The sequence below is a fragment of the Rattus rattus genome, chromosome 6 (genome assembly GCF_011064425.1).
Source record: "Rattus rattus isolate New Zealand chromosome 6, Rrattus_CSIRO_v1, whole genome shotgun sequence".
NCBI lineage: Eukaryota > Metazoa > Chordata > Mammalia > Rodentia > Muridae > Rattus > Rattus rattus.
This window is the reverse complement of record NC_046159.1, coordinates 132,112,870-132,131,485: the sequence shown is the minus strand read 5'-3', so window position 1 is coordinate 132,131,485 and position 18,616 is coordinate 132,112,870. Positions and strand designations below refer to the sequence as shown.

General features: G+C 41.4%; 1 pseudogene; it reads right to left on the bottom strand.

Annotated features, from left to right (window-relative positions):
* The window catches only part of LOC116904460, a 51,756-nt pseudogene extending 33,394 nt beyond the window's left edge, over positions 1 to 18,362 (bottom strand).
* Between the last annotated feature and the right edge of the window lie 254 nt (positions 18,363 to 18,616).

Sequence of the window (18,616 nt, the reverse complement as noted above, 5' to 3'; positions counted from 1 at the left end):
GTTTTACCAAATTTGGGGCTAGAAATTAATTTATACATGGACTTCAGAGCAATTTGCCCCATATTCAAATATTTAGTATGCTGCCACTGGTCAGTTTACTCTATACCCCCTTCTTCTTGCCTTTTCCTTTATAGGTCTTCTGTTGGTTTTTCAGTCACGTATAAAATGGAGGCAGTAGAGTTATCTGCAAAAGCAGGATGTTTCTTACTACGCAAGTCCAAATATAATCTTAGTTGGTCATGAAGAATTGCATGGGTACATGCTGAGTTAGTTCCCATATTAAAATAGCACCCATTGTTTTGTTATAATGTTCTTTTTTTTTTTAACTTAAATCGTTTTCTTTTTATTTTATTATTTTTTTTTTTTTATTAACTTGAGTATTTCTTATATACATTTAAAAGTGTTATTCCTTTCCGGTTTCCGGGCAAAACATCCCCTCCCCTCCCCTTCCTTATGGGTGTTCCCTCCCACCCTCCCCATTGCTGCCCCCCCCCAACAGTCTAGTTCACTGGCGGTTCAGTCTTAGCAGGACCCAGGGCTTCCCCTTCCACTGGTGCTCTTACTAGGATATTCATTGCTACCTATGAGGTCAGAGTCCAGGGTCAGTCCATACATAGTCTTTAGGTAGTGACTCAGTCCCTGGAAGCCCTGGTTGGTTGGCATTGTTGTACATATGGGGTCTCGAGCCCCTTCAAGCTCTTCCAGTCCTTTCTCTGATTCCTTAACGGGGGTCCCGTTCTCAGTTCAGTGGTTTGCTGCTGGCATTCGCCTCTGTTGTTATAGCGTTCTTATTGGTCATTTTTACTTACGCTGAGGATCGACTCTTCGTGTCTGTTGCCCTCTTACATAGAAGGGCATCTTTATCTTTATTGAAAATAAGAATCTGTCTTCCGTGTTGTGGATATCGTGGACACTACTTCAACAATGCTCAGGATATTAATCATCTTCTCTTTCTGTTGAAAAAAATTGGGGAAGATCACAGAAAAATAATTATCAACACAGAAAGAATAGGGAAAATTTTAAAAACGCGTGTCAAAGTCTATGCTACATAAACAATCAGATCTATTAGGTTATTTGAATGATTGTGGTGATCAACTAATTCGAAAGCTTTAAAATCGTGATGGACACGACACACAATACTAATCAAGTTGCAGGAATAATCTAAGCTACCTCAGAAAAACCTTCTTCCTGTTTCCCAGAGGGGGGGAAGTTTAGTTTTCTTCCTTAGCTACAAATTGTTTGAGATGGGAAATGAAAAGCTAATTGTATGAATTAAACTTAAAACACACACATACTCAAACAGAGAAGCACTCAAGCGTGCATTGAAACGAGTCTGTGAACAGAATAAAAAAAAAATGCTTCCCCCTTTTGCTTCTTGTTTCTGCTCTTTCTGTAGTTTTGACAGCGCCATTAGTATTGATGTGTGAGCACAGCCGCAAACTGGGTTGGGTCCTTCAGCAACTACAACACCTTGGTTTGGGAGATCCTTAATTTCTGTAACAATGGTGATAGAATAGGCCTTGTGCCAAGTGTGGGGCTACAAGCCTCTCCAGTGTTATTTGTGCTGATAGGACAATTCCATGGTAACAGGTTCTGGACTATGTCCATTTTATATAGGACAAAACGGACCTCGTGGGCTTAGTAATGGAATAGGAAATATTTCCAAGTAGCTCATGCTTTGAATACGTGGCCCAACTAGAAGCCCTATGTTGGGCAGCTGTAGAACCTATGTAGGTGAGAGCCTCTGGCTGCCAGAAGTAGATTAGTAGAAGCAGATCACTGATGAGTCCAGCCTTTTCTAGCCTTACCCTCTGCTCCCTGGTCTGCCATGGTGTGAAAGTGTATCCTTCATTACAGGCTCCCTCTGCCATGATTTTTAGGCACAGGGGCCACGCAGTCATGTACTGAGAGCTCTTTGATACCATGAACAAAAATAAGATTTCCTTTCTTAAATTGTTTCTGTCAAATACTTTGATCTCAGCAATAGCGAAGTAGCTAATACAACCGAACCAATATGGTAGCCATGATTCCTACGTAGGCCTCCCTGGTTCCAGAACCCTGGGCACAGCACACTACCCCTCCAAGCACGGAGTGAGATAAAAGGAGATGTCACGCAGTTAGCATTCTAAACACAGAAAATAGTCTCTTTGGAGGAAAAAAAGGAGAGGAAATCTGACTTGTCTAAAATTTATATATTTAGCAAGTTATACTTGCAAGTATCAAGATCCAGAGAGGTGAGATTTTTAACAAGGGAAATCTGTTAAACTTGACATTTGATCCTAGAATTGGAGGAGAGGTGGGGGCAGAGTGTCTTCTGTAATGAGGACTGCAGTGGGAAGAGACATGGACTCAGAGGACAGGGAGAGTCTGCCCTGGGAAGGAAGCATGGACAGCATCCTGCATACAGAGGACACATCTACCCAACAGGAACTGCTTAAATATTCCAACTTCCTTACGTGTTTCTCTACAGTCTATGGAATCGATAGTACCTCTGTCTACAGATGGCTAAATTTAGGCGTCAGGTGGTGTTCCCAATGTTAACATGCTAGCTAGTATTGGAGCAATGCAGAAACCCAAGGCCCCCTGCTCTTAACCACTGTAAAGTCACCCCTCTCCCCCTGCCTTCTCTTCTGAAATGGGAAGGAATGCAGGAGTCCTGGGAAATGGCAGGGAGACATTTGTCTCTAGGAGAGAAATTATACTTAATGGTGTTTATTTCTCTACATAGTTGGAAGCTGGGCTGTTTGCCCAAAACGAGAGACTATGAACACGTAGAAGGTTTGAAAAGAGTTGTAAACGTTTGCAGTCAGCTAGAAGCTGATGAGAGAACAGGAGGTTACATCCTTTGCTGAGCAATCCTGGGAGTGCAGGTAAGGGAGAAAGCCCTGTGTTCATAACTGGACGCCTATGCTCGGAGTTCAAGGCTTACGACAATAATGGCAACTGGGCAAGAAGCCCTGACATCAGAATTCTCTAGGGACAGTTTATGGAGACAAGGAAAGACAGGTCTATATTCTTTCAACCTGACAGCAATATGCAGAGCTCAACCAGTCCAAGGTTTTAGGTCAAGGAGGAAGAGGCAGATTTTAGGATCTGGGGTTTTAAGCTCTTGATTAGAAAGCACTGTCTTTCCTCTGGTGTAATCAGGAACTGAGACAGACAAGGACACATTCCCCAGGACCAACCTCGGTGAAAACCTTTTGTGCCAGCCCAGGTCTCATGACTTGGGCATCACTAGCACACAGTGTTCACCAGACCGTGGGCATTTATAAGGCACCACCCCTGTCCTGGGAAGACAGGCAGGCTGCCCTCCAGACTTGCTGGTTAGCCTGGAATGCTTGATAGCTCAACCAGCTTCCATGAACTCTGCAGGCAGCCCATTCATTCTCATGGAGGCTGCTCCCCAGGAGCTCCGCGAGTTGCACAAGTTAAGCCCTCCCACTTAATCAAGATTCCCCTTTAGTGGGAGGTCAACTAAGGGTGCCTGATGTGGGAACAGTTTGAAAGATCCACAGGATGGTTCACAGGATGAATAAAGAGGAATCTAGTGCTCGCATACTCCTGTATTCACTGAGCTGTGGTTATCCAACAACTGTACCCATTTATTGATTGATTGATTGGTTGATTGATTGATTGTTTACACTCGTTAGCTGTTGGTACCATCAGTTATTTTACTTCTTTTTAAAGTTATACAAAATGTACTCAAATGTAAGTATTTTGATTGTCCAGTCTGCAAAGGTTTTATTTTATTTTTAAAATTGTGTGTGTGTGTGTGTGTGTGTGTGTGTGTGTGTGTGTGTGTGTGTGTGTGTGTGTTGCTCACAGAGGCTAGAGAAAAGGCATCAGCTCCCCTGGAGCTGGAGTTCTAGGTTGTCATAAGCCATGAGATAGGGTGGTGGGAACAGAACTCAGCTCCTCTGGAAAAGCAGCTAACGCTCTTAACTGCTGGGCCATTTCTCCAGTACCACAACCTAGAACATTCCGACGCATGTTCACTCCTGTTAAACAGCACCGTCAGAAAGGCCACAAGCAAACCCATCACCTCCCTGCCCTTTGCATTCAAAGCACTCAGTCACAGCAGGTGTCCTTTGTAGCCAGTCACCCCTTCCCGTAGCATCTGTCTGTAGTCAGGTGTCCTATTTTGTTCCTCACACGCCCTTCACCTTATGACTAGCTGGGTGTGGCCTTGAATCCCTTACTCAACTTCCTTTTTGTCTAAGGCATCAGGAATATAATGGTACCTCTAAAACTAGAACGATTTAGAGATCAGAAAGTATGAAACCAAGGATTAGAGATGCGACCATTGCTGTAATCATTGAAAAGTAAAGGCGGAGCTGGTGACCAAGCAAGGAACATTCATCTCGGTGATAGGGACTTTACATCAGTTCTCCAAACAGCTTCCAGGGGACTTGTGCGGTAAGGAAAACTGTCACATAGGGAAGCTCTGGCTCTGACCACTTCTCTCTAGCTGCAACTTTGGGCCGGTTCACCATCAGAGACCAACTCTGTCTCTGGGAAGAAGGGATGTGAACACGATTCTAAGCTCTATGTTGAATCCATTTTGGAAGTCAATGATGCCTGATTACCACTCATATCAGTTCACAGCCTTCAGCTGACTAAGCCCACTAATTCCCAGTCTGTTATAGCATGAATGGACATCCTTCCCTCAGTGCCTGGTGGGGCCCCCCTGCTTCGCCACCTTTGCCTCAGCTCAGGTCCTTCTCTCTAGCCTGGGTACCCAGGACACACCCTGTTCCGCCTCTCCCACTCACCTGTTCTAACTACACGAATCCTCACAGGACCGTTTATTTCCTCATGCATCTTTTTTTGCCCTTACACATTTTGTATTTAAATGGGTATTTATGATAAATTGTGTTTATTTCTTTAGTTGTCAAAGGTAGTTTTTAAATCCAGTAACTTAATGACAGGATTCTCCCATTGAAACTCAGGATGCCTGTTTGAAAAATGGTCCTTAAATCAGAATCATCTGCAGACATTTAGATTGATTCAAGATGAAGCCACAAATAAAACCTGTAAGTCCTGTCTGCGGGAGAGGATGGAGAAGAAAGCCGTGGATTCTGGTACATTCCATGTGTGCTCCTCTCTCTCCGATAGTTGGGAATGAAATAGTCCACTTGCAGAGGATATATATATATATATATATATATATATATATATATATATATATAAAGGAAATACTGTCTACAATGTCTTTACCATAAAAGAACCTGTTATTTGTTCTATGGAGACTAGAAATTTAAGTAATATCAAGGAGACCTAGGTTAGATACATGGAAGAACTTTGGAACAGCAAGATTTGTGAACCAAGCAATGGACAAGGAGGGTGTCCTATGTCACCAACAACACAGGAATTCTTTCTTTAGACATTCATTTTAGACATGCCATTGGGAGACTAGAGGCTACCTCAGGAATGAAGGGGTTTTGAAGCTTGCTCTTTCAAGGTATATATATGGAATTATGGAACTGCTCATATATATATATATATATCATACAATAGAATTGGTATATATGTATATGTGTGTATATATGTGTACATATATCACATACAATAGAATTGGTATATATGTATATGTGTGTATATATCGTGCATATATCACATCACTGTATATCTGTATACATACATATACGTATGTACAATTCCACTGTAGAGAGAGACACATGATGAAGAGTAAGGCAGAGGGATGTGGGTCAGAAAGCTAATTCTCCGACAGCACTCCATCTGCAACCCTAAACTCCAGTGTCTTTACGTGGTGTTCATGTTACTCTTTCACATTTTGTTCAGTAGAGGAGAGAATAAATGAAGGGATGAACAACCGCCCCGTGACTCCAAGGTTTTCTGAGCAGAGTGGCTGCTCCCAGATTCACAGCTTGCGGCTAAAATCAACAGAGGGGATTGCAAATTCTTTAGTGGGTTTTCTCAGCTGGGTGGAAATGTCTCCAAGCTAAGGATTGAAGCAAGAAAAAGGAGTCGCAGTATCTAGGTATTTCACAGAGTTGAGGAGTTGAGCCACTGACAATGGAGTTTCCTGCTACAAATTCTTCAGTGGCACGGAGTGTGTCACACTAATTGGGGTGATGACCAATACGACGCCAATGGCCAGCCATTTGCCCAGGGTGGCTGCCTCCATTAGGAATGGCAATATGCCCTTTTTGTGTACTCTGAAAGATGCCCAGTGGGGAGGCCTGGGGAGCGACTGAGGCCTTTGTAGAGAGGGCAGGTCTGGGCAGGCTATGGGCCAGCAGGACTGAGCAGTCACCTGCTGGCAGGGCCTTTCTTCCTCAAGAGCAGATCCAGGGACTCCATTAGAGAAAGTGCTGCTTCAAGCATGCCGTGGCTACCTTTAATGATTTCCAAGGAAGGAAATGAGTCTCCCAAATCAATTATGACACTCAATTAGGTTACTTAGGCTGATGTATCCCAAGTGAAATCAGAGGATGGGATGTGTTATTTAAGGGCCTGCAACTCTCCCAGCTCAGGGCCCAGGGACTTCCCTGTTAGTGTCCCTGTGTTACCTTTGCAGTGCAGTGGTTAGTGGCCAGTCCTGGGCAGGGGGTAAATGCCCAGTCAAAACTGGTTGAGGATAGATTCCAATGTCTCTCTCCCTTTCATTTCATCATTATCTAAGCACATAATTAGGGGATTGGAAATGCTTGGCACATACATTTTATATGATAAAGTATGCTAATCAATCTAGAACACATTTTAAATGTTTTTACTGACCCAAATTTGAAGTGATACAGGTGTGGTTGTGGCTTGTTCTGTTTTTCCCAGAACTGAGGGCCAAGCCCAGGGACTTGCATTTGCTAGGCAAGTGTATTACCACTGAGCTAAATCTCCAACCCTTAGGTGTGATTTTTTAATAGAACAAAAAATAGCAGTCAAGGCTGGCAGCATGGTGTATAACTGTATTCCCAGCACTTGGGAAGGAAAGGCAGGGCAGGTAGGCAGCCTGGGATAAATAAGTGAGTTCCAAGTAGGCTAGGATTATGGAGTGAGACCCTGTGTCAACTCCGTCCCCTAGATAATCAACTATTGTGTTTTTTGAGGTGATCCTCTAATTAAAGAACGAAGAAGGAAATAAGGATGCAAAACTAGATCCATGTACAGGGGCCATGCAATTGCCAGAAGACAGCATCTATACTGGTCGCAGTATTAGGAGTGGGCGAATGGGTGACATGTTTGTAAAAGGTGTCCTAGGATGTCACCGTTGAGTGCACCTCAGGAAGATTTCCTGTGGTTGTGCCATGTTGTTCCCTCCCCCCCTGCCCCATCCCCAGTGCCTTTGATGCTAACTCAGTGAGTGTCCAGGCCCACTGTAGGTTTTATCTCTGAAGGAATCAAAATTGCTTGTCCTGATTTTGACCAACAAAAGAAAGCTACTTTAGGGCTTGACCAAACCTCAACCCTGATCCAAATTCCCTAAGTTGTGACTTCTAATGTAAAAGGGTTCTGTTTTGTTGTTTCCTACTTTTCACAGAGACGCCATCCAGCTGATCAGAAATCCTGTATTACAGCTGTCTTACTGTGGGTGCCTTGAAATACTGTATTAATGTAGCGACTTCACTGAAAGTCTGGCCAATGTCGATACTTGCCATCCTGTACTGAGCAAGTGCCCTGAGTGTTGAGAAAGACAACTTCTGAGTTGAAGGCCCCAAATTTTCCAGAACTGAGGAAACATGAACTTGTAGGCACAAAAAGTATGGTATTTACTAAGAAGAATTTTATAAAATAAACCCATTCCTGGATATATTTCGGTGAAACAGTAAAATTTAAAATTCTACAGCACAATCAAAGGGAAGATTGTTAAAGCAACAGGAAAGAAAATGATCCACAAATTATAGGTAGAAACTTCGCAGCAGCAAGGGAAGCCAAAAAAAAAAAAAAAGCACTAAAATAATATTTTCAAGGTTCTGACACAAAATAACTGCACTGCAACTTACACTCTCGGTGTAATTGCACTCCAAGAACAAAGGTTTACGAGACTTTTTTGGCAAACAAATTTGCGATAATCACTAAGAGATCTTTACTGAAGAAACCTCCAAAGGGAAATTTTAGGAAGAAAGAAAAAAGAAATATTTCATTTAAAAAAAATGAAGCTAAGCCTACACATGGTTGTTTGCAATATAATAATAATAATAATAATAATAATAATAATAATAATAATAAAATAATAGTAATAATGATAAAAAATTTTTAAAGGCTTCTTTGCACGTGTGTGTGTGTGTGTGTGTGTGTGTGTGTGTGTGTGTGTGTGTGTGTGTGTGTGTACCACATGAATGTAGGTGGCTGAGGGTCCCAGAAGAGGGTATAAGATCCCCCTCGAACTGGAGCTCCAAGCAGTTATGAGCCATCTGTTGTGGTGTTGGGAACCAAACTCTGGTTCTCTGAAAAGCACTCCTAACCATGGAGTCCCCAAATAACAACTTTTAATTTGATGCCAGAAAAGATAGCACATTCATGAGGAGAGAGAGGGCGATCAGAATTAAAAGTACATCCAGGGTCTGAATAGCCTCCCAGAGAGATCAAGGAGTGACTGCTAATCTTGCTGAAGATACTTGCAAAATTTGAAACGTGGTCACTGAGACAGAAGTAAATAACTTTGAAGTCAAGAGAGAAGAAACGAAATTGGAAAATTAACAAAAGCAGAGAGATGGCTCAGCAGAGCAATGTGTATGGGCTGTAGAGTTACCAAGGCTACACACACACACACACACACACACACACACACACACACACACACACACACACACACACAGAGGACCCTTTAAGAAAGGGTAAGAGTGTGCTGCTGCAGTAGAGGACCTGAGCTTGCTTCTTGGAACCCTGATAGATGGCTCAGTCACCAGTTACTCTAGCTCGCCTAGATAGGACACCCTCTTTTGGATTCCATAGGCGTCCACATACATATACACGTAATTAAAAATAGCTAAAATAATTCTTCAAAAAACTTCAAAGAAAATCTCATGATTCCACAAAGATAAGCAGAGAAAAAGAGAGAGAGAGAGATAAAACGAAGTAAAAGAGACGAAGATGATCTTTTAAAAGAAGTCAGATTATATTTTAAAACCACAATAAGTGTGATTGTATTAAATTTGCCATAAAAACAAAAGCGTAGCAGAGTTAGAGAGATGGCTTAGGTGGTAAAGTGCCTGTCACACAAGCAAGAAGAGTTTGCTCTGATCCTCAGGACTTACATAAAAGCAAGGCATGCACAGGGAAGCCCTGAACTACAGAGATGGAGCAGAGGAAGCCCAGGGTTTGTTGGCATCAGTTAAGTTGAGTCAGTGAGCCCCAGGTTAGTGAGAGGACATGTTTCCAAAGCACAGTGGGAAGGATGAGAAAGGCGTCTGGCACTAACTTCTGGCTATACATGGCACACATGAGCACACAGGCATACACACTCAAAATAAAGGGATCAGACAGTATACCTAAGTCATACAAAAGGACCTGGATAGTTGAAAATAAGAGGACAGGGGAAAACTATTCATGAAAAACTAATGACATTAGAGTTGAAAAGCTATAATAATAGCAGATAAGATGATATTTGAGTCACGGAAAAAGATCCCCCGTCTCAACTGACAAAGTCTCTACTCCCCATGAAAATCTATTAGCTCTAGAATTATTTCAAGTCATATAGATCAAAAGTGGATAGACCACAGAGTAAAATGGACCCATCATTTCTTACAGTGAAATATTCAACACACCTTATAGTCCCTAATGTGCCAAGGATACTCTAAAAGAAAAATTAGCTGAAAGATGAAGCTATTTTATTGTTCAACCATTTCATTAGTTTTGAGTGAAAAAACTTGTAAGTACCATTGTGAACATAAGGACTTGATTTAATTCTAGTAAAATGCAAAGCAATGCCATGCTCTATTTTAGAAAACCACGTTGTTATTGTATATAAAATTTCCAACGTGCATTTAAAAACTTTTAAATTGTTTAGTGATATTTTTACATTACCATCTCAGTTTCATCCACTGACTTAGTAAAATCCACACATTTTAAATATAGTAACATATAAGACTTGACCAAACAATTCATGAGTTTGATATAATAAACACTTATAGAAGTCTATATCTGATAATGTAGGGATATAATTCTGAAGTAATCATGGAATATTTATGAAAAGTGACCAAATGGAGCAATGCCAAAGGAATTTCAAACAGATGGAATTTTAGAATCTTACTGCCATATAATTAGGTTTAAAACCAATGTGCAACAATAAATTGCATAAATAAATATAAAAATGAAAATTCAAGAACCCTACATTACTTGAATATACAAATGAGAGAAAGAAGGAAATAATATTATAAGGAAAATTTAGCATTGTTCTTGTTACTTACCAGGCATATTTTCATACCTCTTATGTGTTCAATCCATTTACTGTTTGACTATGAGGTGTGCTGAAATAGTCCACTGTGAAATATTTCCCAGAGGAATGGGTCCAGGACAAAGAAAGAAACAAAGGATGTAACTATTTCTCTCTATGGTCTATCAACTTTTCATCTACATGATTTGAAGCCTTTGAAAATGGATACCACATCTGTACTCTTCTATAGAATGTACAGGAGTTGGCAGTTAGTAGCCAGGAAGTATTGTGTCAGCTCCTGATCTAAACTATTAATAAGTTTGATATAATACACATATGTAGACATCTATACCCAATAGACTTTGGAATCATACCACCCGCATTTAGGATGGGTCCTTCCCACATCAATTGGCCTAGTCTAGACAGCTTTTCACAAACATAGCCTGATACTGTTTCCATAGTGATTCTAAATCTCATCAAGTTGTCAACATTAACCATCGCATTTACATAAAAATCAGTTCCTGTATGGGGTATGTGTTCAAGACTTAATGATGAAAAGTCAAAGAAGTTGTTGTTAATTAGAAGGGATTATTGGGGAATGTTTTGTTGATCATAATTTTAGAAAATGTCTTGAATAAAGAAACCAAAAATGTAACTCATCAGAGCGAAAACATATTGCTTAACTACATTAAGATAGAGTATTTTTTTAATGTTTGTTTATTCTTTGAAATTTCACACATGTATGTAATGTATCTTATTATATCCACCTCTCCTCCCCACTCCAGGATTCCTAGCCCTTCTACCACTGCTCCTTCCCAGAGTCCAATTAGCGCTTTCCATATTTCCCATAGTGGTTTGGTTGTTTGGTTGTTTGGTTGTTTATTTGGTTGTTTGGTTGGCTGGTTAGTTGGTTTTTTGTTTTGTTTGGTTTTGTTTTGTTTTTGTTTTGTTTTGTGACAGGGTTTCTCTGGGTAGCCCTGGCTGTCCTGAAACTTGCTCTGTAGACCAGGATGGCCATGAACACAGAGATCTTCCTGCCTCTGTCACCCAAGTGCTGGGATTAAAGGTGTGTGCTGCTGTACCTGGCCCTGTATGTGCATGGGTATGAGGTCATTTACTGAAGAATGAGGAACCAACCAGTGGCCACACCCCCAAAGACAAGTGACTTTCCTTTCCACGGCAGCCATCAAGTGCCAATAGCTCATCAGTTAGGGTAGAGACATCAGAAAACGCCCAACCCTGTGCTGGAACTTTCAAGTGGTTTGATATTGTGCCCATAACCCCATCTACCAGCTCAGACATTTCTCCATCTCATTTGCTGGGATGTTGCCTGAACCTTGCCGTGTGTGCGCGCATGTGTGCATGCATGCGTTCCCGTGTTTGTCTGTGCATGCCTGTGTTTGTGTGTGTGCACATGCACATGTGCATGTGTGTGTGTGTGTGTGTGTGTGTGTGTGTCTGTGTATGTGTGTCTCTGTGTCTCTGTCTGTCTGTCTGTTTGTCTGTCTATCAGCATCATTTTTCACATTTACACCTGAACACTTGAGGTGGCTTATTCTCAGCTCTTTAACACTAATGAGTCTTTAACCACCTAGTAATAAGAAACACCATTAACCAAGGTTGGGGGCAGCATATGGATATCAACATAAATACTTAGATGGCCATGTGATGATAACTGTTGGGAAAGAAACATCAATAGGTAAGATGAAAGATTTCTGCTCATTTCCAAAAAATCTAGATAGAGATTGAGTATTAGAAAATATTACAGAATTAATTTTGTCAGACATGAACCAGGTATTGGTGAGTTTGGTGTATTCCTTTTTACTGAAGAACAATGGCTAAAGATATCTAGTGAAGTTTGTTCTTGTGAAATTATACAGTCCTTACAATGAAAATTGAAAAGTTGGTTTCACAGAAGTATCTGCCAGTCTTAAAGACTAGGTCCCTTCCCTTTTGCCTGTGGCTTGAGACCCTAATAAGTCCATTGTGCGATAAAACCGAGCATAGTGCTTCGGCAATGGAATTGGAGTCCCAGGTTCATATCTCTTCTCCATCTCATGTCTCACTACGACATCCATACCTGTCAACCGCTCTAATACACATTTTCCACATAAAAAGTTATAAAGACTTAAGCTTACATTATAGGGTTGGAATTAGGAATGAAAAGGGATAATATAGAACTGAGCCCGCAGGGTACTCCATAGTATAATTGTTAGTATAATGGTTCCGTTTACCTTTCTCAAGATACGATATTGACAATACCTACTTTTGAACCTGGAACCCAAAGACATAAACCCAGATATTGTGACATCTGAGGTTTCCTTCGCAGAACTTGAGCCTGGTAGTCACCATGGAACCCTACTTCTGCCATATTCTGTACACACATGTGCTTCCAGAGACACAGAAGTGTGTCTTTATGCAAGGCCTATGTCCATTAAGATCCCTGCAGACTTTTAGTCTCCCTCGGGTCCAATCCAAGTTACCCGAGTGTCCCCATGAAGTATGATCACCCAGTTTCCAAACCTCCAAATCTCTCACTAGCCCAACTTCCCATATTCATCAACCCCCATATACTTCTGCCAATTTTAAAGCTGAATGTTAACACATTGATTCATGCATCATAAACTCAACACAATTCTTCTAAAAACTGGGGTTCAATGGGGAAGCAAAGCTTCCCAGTTTCCTAAGAGCGACACAGCCTAACCCAAACCCAAAATATGTGGCAGGGACAGAATCTTCATTCATTGCAAGCGTTGCATAATCAACACCGATAAAGAGGCATAATTCTCTTGAGAGATTTTCAAGGTCCTCCTTAAAGTGTGTTTCTCTCACTATTGTGGTTCTAAACTATGGCCACAGCTTCAAGACCAAATTATAGCCTTTGGCGGCTGGTTTCAGTCTGGTGGTTACAGCAATGAATTTGGAGTCAAGAATCCTGGCATCTCAGCCAACTATTCCCTGGGTAACCACATGCAAGTTAGCTCCTCTCCTCTCAGTTGTTCTATCAGTCAAATGGGGTAATTTTCCCTCACTTCCATCTACTTCAAAGGCATACACGAGGGCAATTAATTACCTCACAGCCACAGCCAGTGTGGAACTTTCTGTGCTGTAACAATCCTATTGTCAGCTTCTCCTCTCCAAGCACAATCATCCCATCTTGTGATTATTTTAGGTTTTGGGTGGCTGGGTCTCATTGCTGGAGGTTCATTCAGGGGTGTTTGTCTCCAGGGTTTCTCAGCCACATGCCCAGCTGCCTGGATGTTGGCAGCTGGAAGCAGGAGCATCTTCCAAAGCAGTAAACCAGAAAGCCTGGATGCAGCTCAAGAGAACAACATTGCTAAAGCACACTGATGGCTTTCTTTAGTCCAAACCACCCAGGCTTCTCCATAATATCAGAATGGGAAACCACTTGAAAAATACTGTAGGGAATAGTGTTTATCAGTAAATAATGCCTGATTAAACTCTCCTCTCTCTCTCTCTCTCTCTCTCTCTCTCTCTCTCTCTCTCTCTCTCTCGTCAGCATAACACCAACATCTTTCTTTACCCAGTGTGTCTTTATGTAAGGCCTATGTCCATTTAGATCCCTGCAGACCTTTCTAAACATCTGCCATGTTCAGAACCCATAGTTCTGAAGGGATCTGTTCTGTCATACTCCATATTTTAATGATCTCTGAACACAGAGAAAGTATCTTTCTTGCAAACAGCTATTAACAGACCTAATGGAGGAGAAACCCACCTAAAAGTGATAGCTATTAAGACAAAAAGAGTTTTTCAGCGATCAGATAAATTACTTCTTCAAGTACTGAAACAGGTTATTCTTCAACTTTCTGATCTTTGTCCTTAGTATTCCTTCATATGGATGTCACTCAAAAGAAGAATGTTAAACTATGAGAGTTGCTGACAGTGAAGGCTGAGTACATTCGATTGAGTACACACATTCTGTTCTCTAGAATGTTTGCTGACAAATAAAATCAGGGTAAAAATAAAGCTCACTACATTCGTTCCTTCCTTCTAATCAATGAATAAAAATCACAGCATTACGGATTTTAGGCCATTGCAGTCTGAAGCTTTAAATAGTGGGTTTCATGATTAATGCTTAAACAGCTATTTCTAGAAAAGTGTTTGGTGAAGCTAAGTGTACGTTAGATGTGGGAGAGTAACTGACTTTGAACTCATGCTGTATCCCAAACTCAGTGGAGGGCACAGTCACTTGCCAGTTACAGACTCAAGAGTCCCTTCTGACACTAACTGTCTCTGTTCCTTTAGATGAACCCTTCTTGAAGATCCAAATTGCTAGTTGTCAGAAGCTGTATTTCCTTCCCTTCACCCTAATCCGAAAAATGAGTGTGTTGGAATGTTCCGCCTTGCATGTCGTCTGTGGTTTTATCTGGAGTGGAGCTGTTGCAGGTGTAATTACTGAGGAGGATCTTACTGAAGCAGAGTCGCCCCTTGGTCTGATGTGACTAGTGGCTTTGTGAGAAGATGGCCACGTCACAGAGAGACACGCAAGGAGAACACCATGTGAAGATAAGGATTAAGCTGAGATTACATAACTGAAACCCAGAGTGTTGAAGACCACCATGAGAAGCTAGGAAAAACCTATCTTCTAGGTTTCGGAAGGAGCATGGCTCGTCTTGATTTCAGATTCCCAGCCTTGAGAACTGGGAAGTAAGAAATCCTGTTGTTCTGAGCCTCACAAAGTATGATGTTGCTATGGTAATACTTGGGAACTAACATACTATTCTTGCAATGAAAATCTGCGCTGGAAGTCTTAACTGAAAACAGAGTTTCATTATTCTCAGTCGGGGACACTCAACGTTCTTTGCAAAGGGCTAAGTAGGAAATACTTTAGACTTTGCATGTCAGAAGCTTTGTGTTGTAAATTATTCAACTCTGTTGATTAAAAGCAACGATGGGCAAAAAGCAAATTAATCATTGTGGCTATGATTCATTGAACTTCTATTTATAAGTATTGAAATTTTAATTTCATGGGATTTTCCCAAACTGCAAATTAATTTTAGTAAAAATGTCCAACACACACATACACGTATGTCCACACACACACACATGCACATACACACAATTCAATTTCTTTGCCACAAATACTAGAATTATAGGAATAAACTGTATAATCATAGTAGTAAATTACTACTTAGCCCTGGAAAAAACACAGGATAATTTAAACTAGATATTGTTTTATAATACATTTTTGTCTTACAATGAAAAAAATGACCCTGACCTGTCGATAGCATAGGTGTTTAAGGACCTCATTCAAGTCTATTGACAGATGGCAAAAAAGAGAAGAAAGAATCCAGATAGGGAGACAGAGGATGGTATAATAAAATACAAAAGCATCTGGAGCCTGTCCCGGTGTGACCCAGTGTTGGTGTTCAAACCTCTTGTAATGTCACCTGACAGATCCCAGACCGAACTATAACATGAAACATTCATTCAACCAGTACAGAGGAGCAAAGCACTTCATCCATATAAAGGTTAAGTCAATGAAATTATTAGAACGGCGGAGCAGGATTTGAGGACTTAACCTGCGAGGATATGCCTTCAGTCCAGCACACGAAGAACACAGACTATGCCTGCTATGGAATGTCCACAGAGTCCAAGCCCAAACCCAGCAATCTGCTTTGTGTTACTTCGTAATAAACGTCAATGGGGAAAGTGTGTTTATAACTCACAATATAGGGGAGGAAATCCAGTAGCTTGCCATATGGGAATACATGCTCCTTGTTGATTCCAGGAAAATGTCAAGTCCATACAACTGGCCAAAGTTTTTCATGATGAGCTGCGTTTGTGTTGACTCAGTAAGAATAGCAGGCCCCACAGAGTTCCACGAGTGTGATAGTCACAGCTATTTAGCAGCCAGGCTAATTAAAGCACGCTGAATCAACAGCCTGCTTTAGAACTGGAAGTCAGAATTGGAAGTCAGCACGAAGATTCAGGTCCAGCTTTGTTCTTCTGTTTACCTGCTCCTGGGATGGCTGGATCATGAAGTTTAATTTTGGTATTCCTCTGTTTTGATGACGACTTAATAGAAACCATCCTCACTTCCAAAGCCAGCATAGAATCGTGTCGTCTTACTTCCTCTTCTTGGAGTTTTTCACGCATTGGAATTTGGTGTGCCTGACATTTGTCAAGAACATTACTTGGCCTAGAGGTTAACAATACTGGATAAAGACAGTTCACAACTGTGAGGGCTTCAGATTTGTGTGAAGAGGGGAAAGTCTCTGTAAACCAGATAATTTTATTTAAATAAGCCAAGAAATAAAATAAAGGGTGGAGGTAGTGAGTAAAATACAAAGGTAGAGGGGCAATGAGCCCAAACTGAGAGTGAAAAAAGGGGTTCCAAGAGAGGATGCGGTAAAAATGAGAGAGAAGTACACTGAGAACAAGGAGGAAGGGAAAGCTCAGCCCATGGGATCTACATGAGGAAGAAAAATCCAGAGGCAAGAAAGGCAAGAGCTTGTCTGGAGCAGAAGACCTGACCTGAAATGTCCAACTCAGGCTATTCCAAAATGGAGAAAATCGGGTGCCTGGACAACACTGTTGAAATCTTTACGTTCACAGTGAAAGCTTCAGCTCAGACAGTCTACACTTGTTATTATGTGATGTTCATAGCAGGATGGAGCATCTAGTTTTAGGGGTATTTTTTTTATTGTTTTAATTTTAGAAAAACAAAATTCCCCCCTTTGGCAAGGGCTTTGTTTATGTTGGACTGGAGCTCTGCCATGACTCTGAGTCAAGCAGAAGCACAATGACTTCTCATCCTGCCTGCTGATCCTGCACTCGTCTCCCTGGGGTCTCCATACACTACACTCTACATCTACCCCAGAGTCACTTCTTGTACTCATCTCTTCTCCCTGGGGCCTCAACACAGTACACTCTACATTTATCCCAGAGTCACTTTTTAGAAAGAAAGAAAGAAAGAAAGAAAGAAAGAAAGAAAGAAAGAAAGAAAGAATAAGACGGGCTGGAAAATAAGAGCTGTGCCTGTTCTGCACAACTTGCCTGTTGGGCATCAGGCTGTACAGGGTTCTAGGTAAACAGTCCTAAATCTGAGGGGAGCTGTCTCCATTTCTACAGTCAGTTCAAGTTTTCTTAAGTTTTAGCTTTGAAGTGCTCTAGGTAGGGAAATTATTTGCAAAAATGTAGCCTCATCTCTGATGTTTCTCTTGCCTAGTTTCTAAGGCCTTGATGATGGGCATTTGTCACTGGATGCCCAGATGGAGCCTCAGTGGGCCAGGTACTCTCCAACCACAAGTGGAAATATGCAAGAACGCCAAGAAAGAACAATGGCAACACTGGAACGAGAGAGAGTCTCTGCTAAGTTAACAAAGTACTGTTTCCTCACAGTCTGATCCCCGGGGGTGGGGGGGATGTTAACATGAAAGAGAATGGAACCTCATCAGTACCACGCACACACACCTTTCTCTTGCCATTTGCATGACTCTGAAGATGTGACATTTTTCTTCTACACGCTCGAGCACCTGATCAGCAGGGTCCTTCCTCGCCAATCTGAACTACAGTGTAGCACAGAAGTCAAGACTGCCTGTGTCTGCACACCAGTGCCACCATTTTCCAGTTGTGTGACCTGAAATAAGTCATTTAGCTTGTTCGCTTGTTTGATTTTTTTTTTAACCTCAAATCAGAAGCAATGATAGTCTTTAGGATTAAGTAAGAAAATGTCTGGCTATGGTTGCCACATGTGATATATAGTCCATAATGATCATCAGCTACAGGCCTCTCATTTAGCATTAACTCTAGAAAGTATATTTTTCCTCAATAAAAGACACAGCAGAACCCTGAGGACTAGAGCCATAAACTGAGTCACACTTCAAGTTATTATCTGCTATGTAGCCACAGGGAGTCGAGTATCTCATTATTACTAAGCAGTTCTAGAGCATGCAGACTGTAGCCCTACCACGGGACGTTCACCTAGGCTAATCTCTGCCCAGCATAGTCTAACTCCTCACATACCATCCAGTCGGAGCCTAATACACAGCTCTCCACTCGTCATTGCGTATCCCAGCTCTTTACAATGAAGCAGCATCATGAAGCACGAGAACATTTAACTCATGAATTCAGTTGTAGGGTGTAAAGAAAAGCACTGTGTACTCCTTCCTTTTGGAGTAGCCATAGCAGCAGGTGTAGAAATGAGATGCAATGTATTAGATTGGTTGAGGAATGAGCCCAGATGCTTCAGAGAAAAGACTGTTTAAGCAAAGTACATTTAAATACTAAGTCACTATTACATTGTGTTTTCTTGCAACC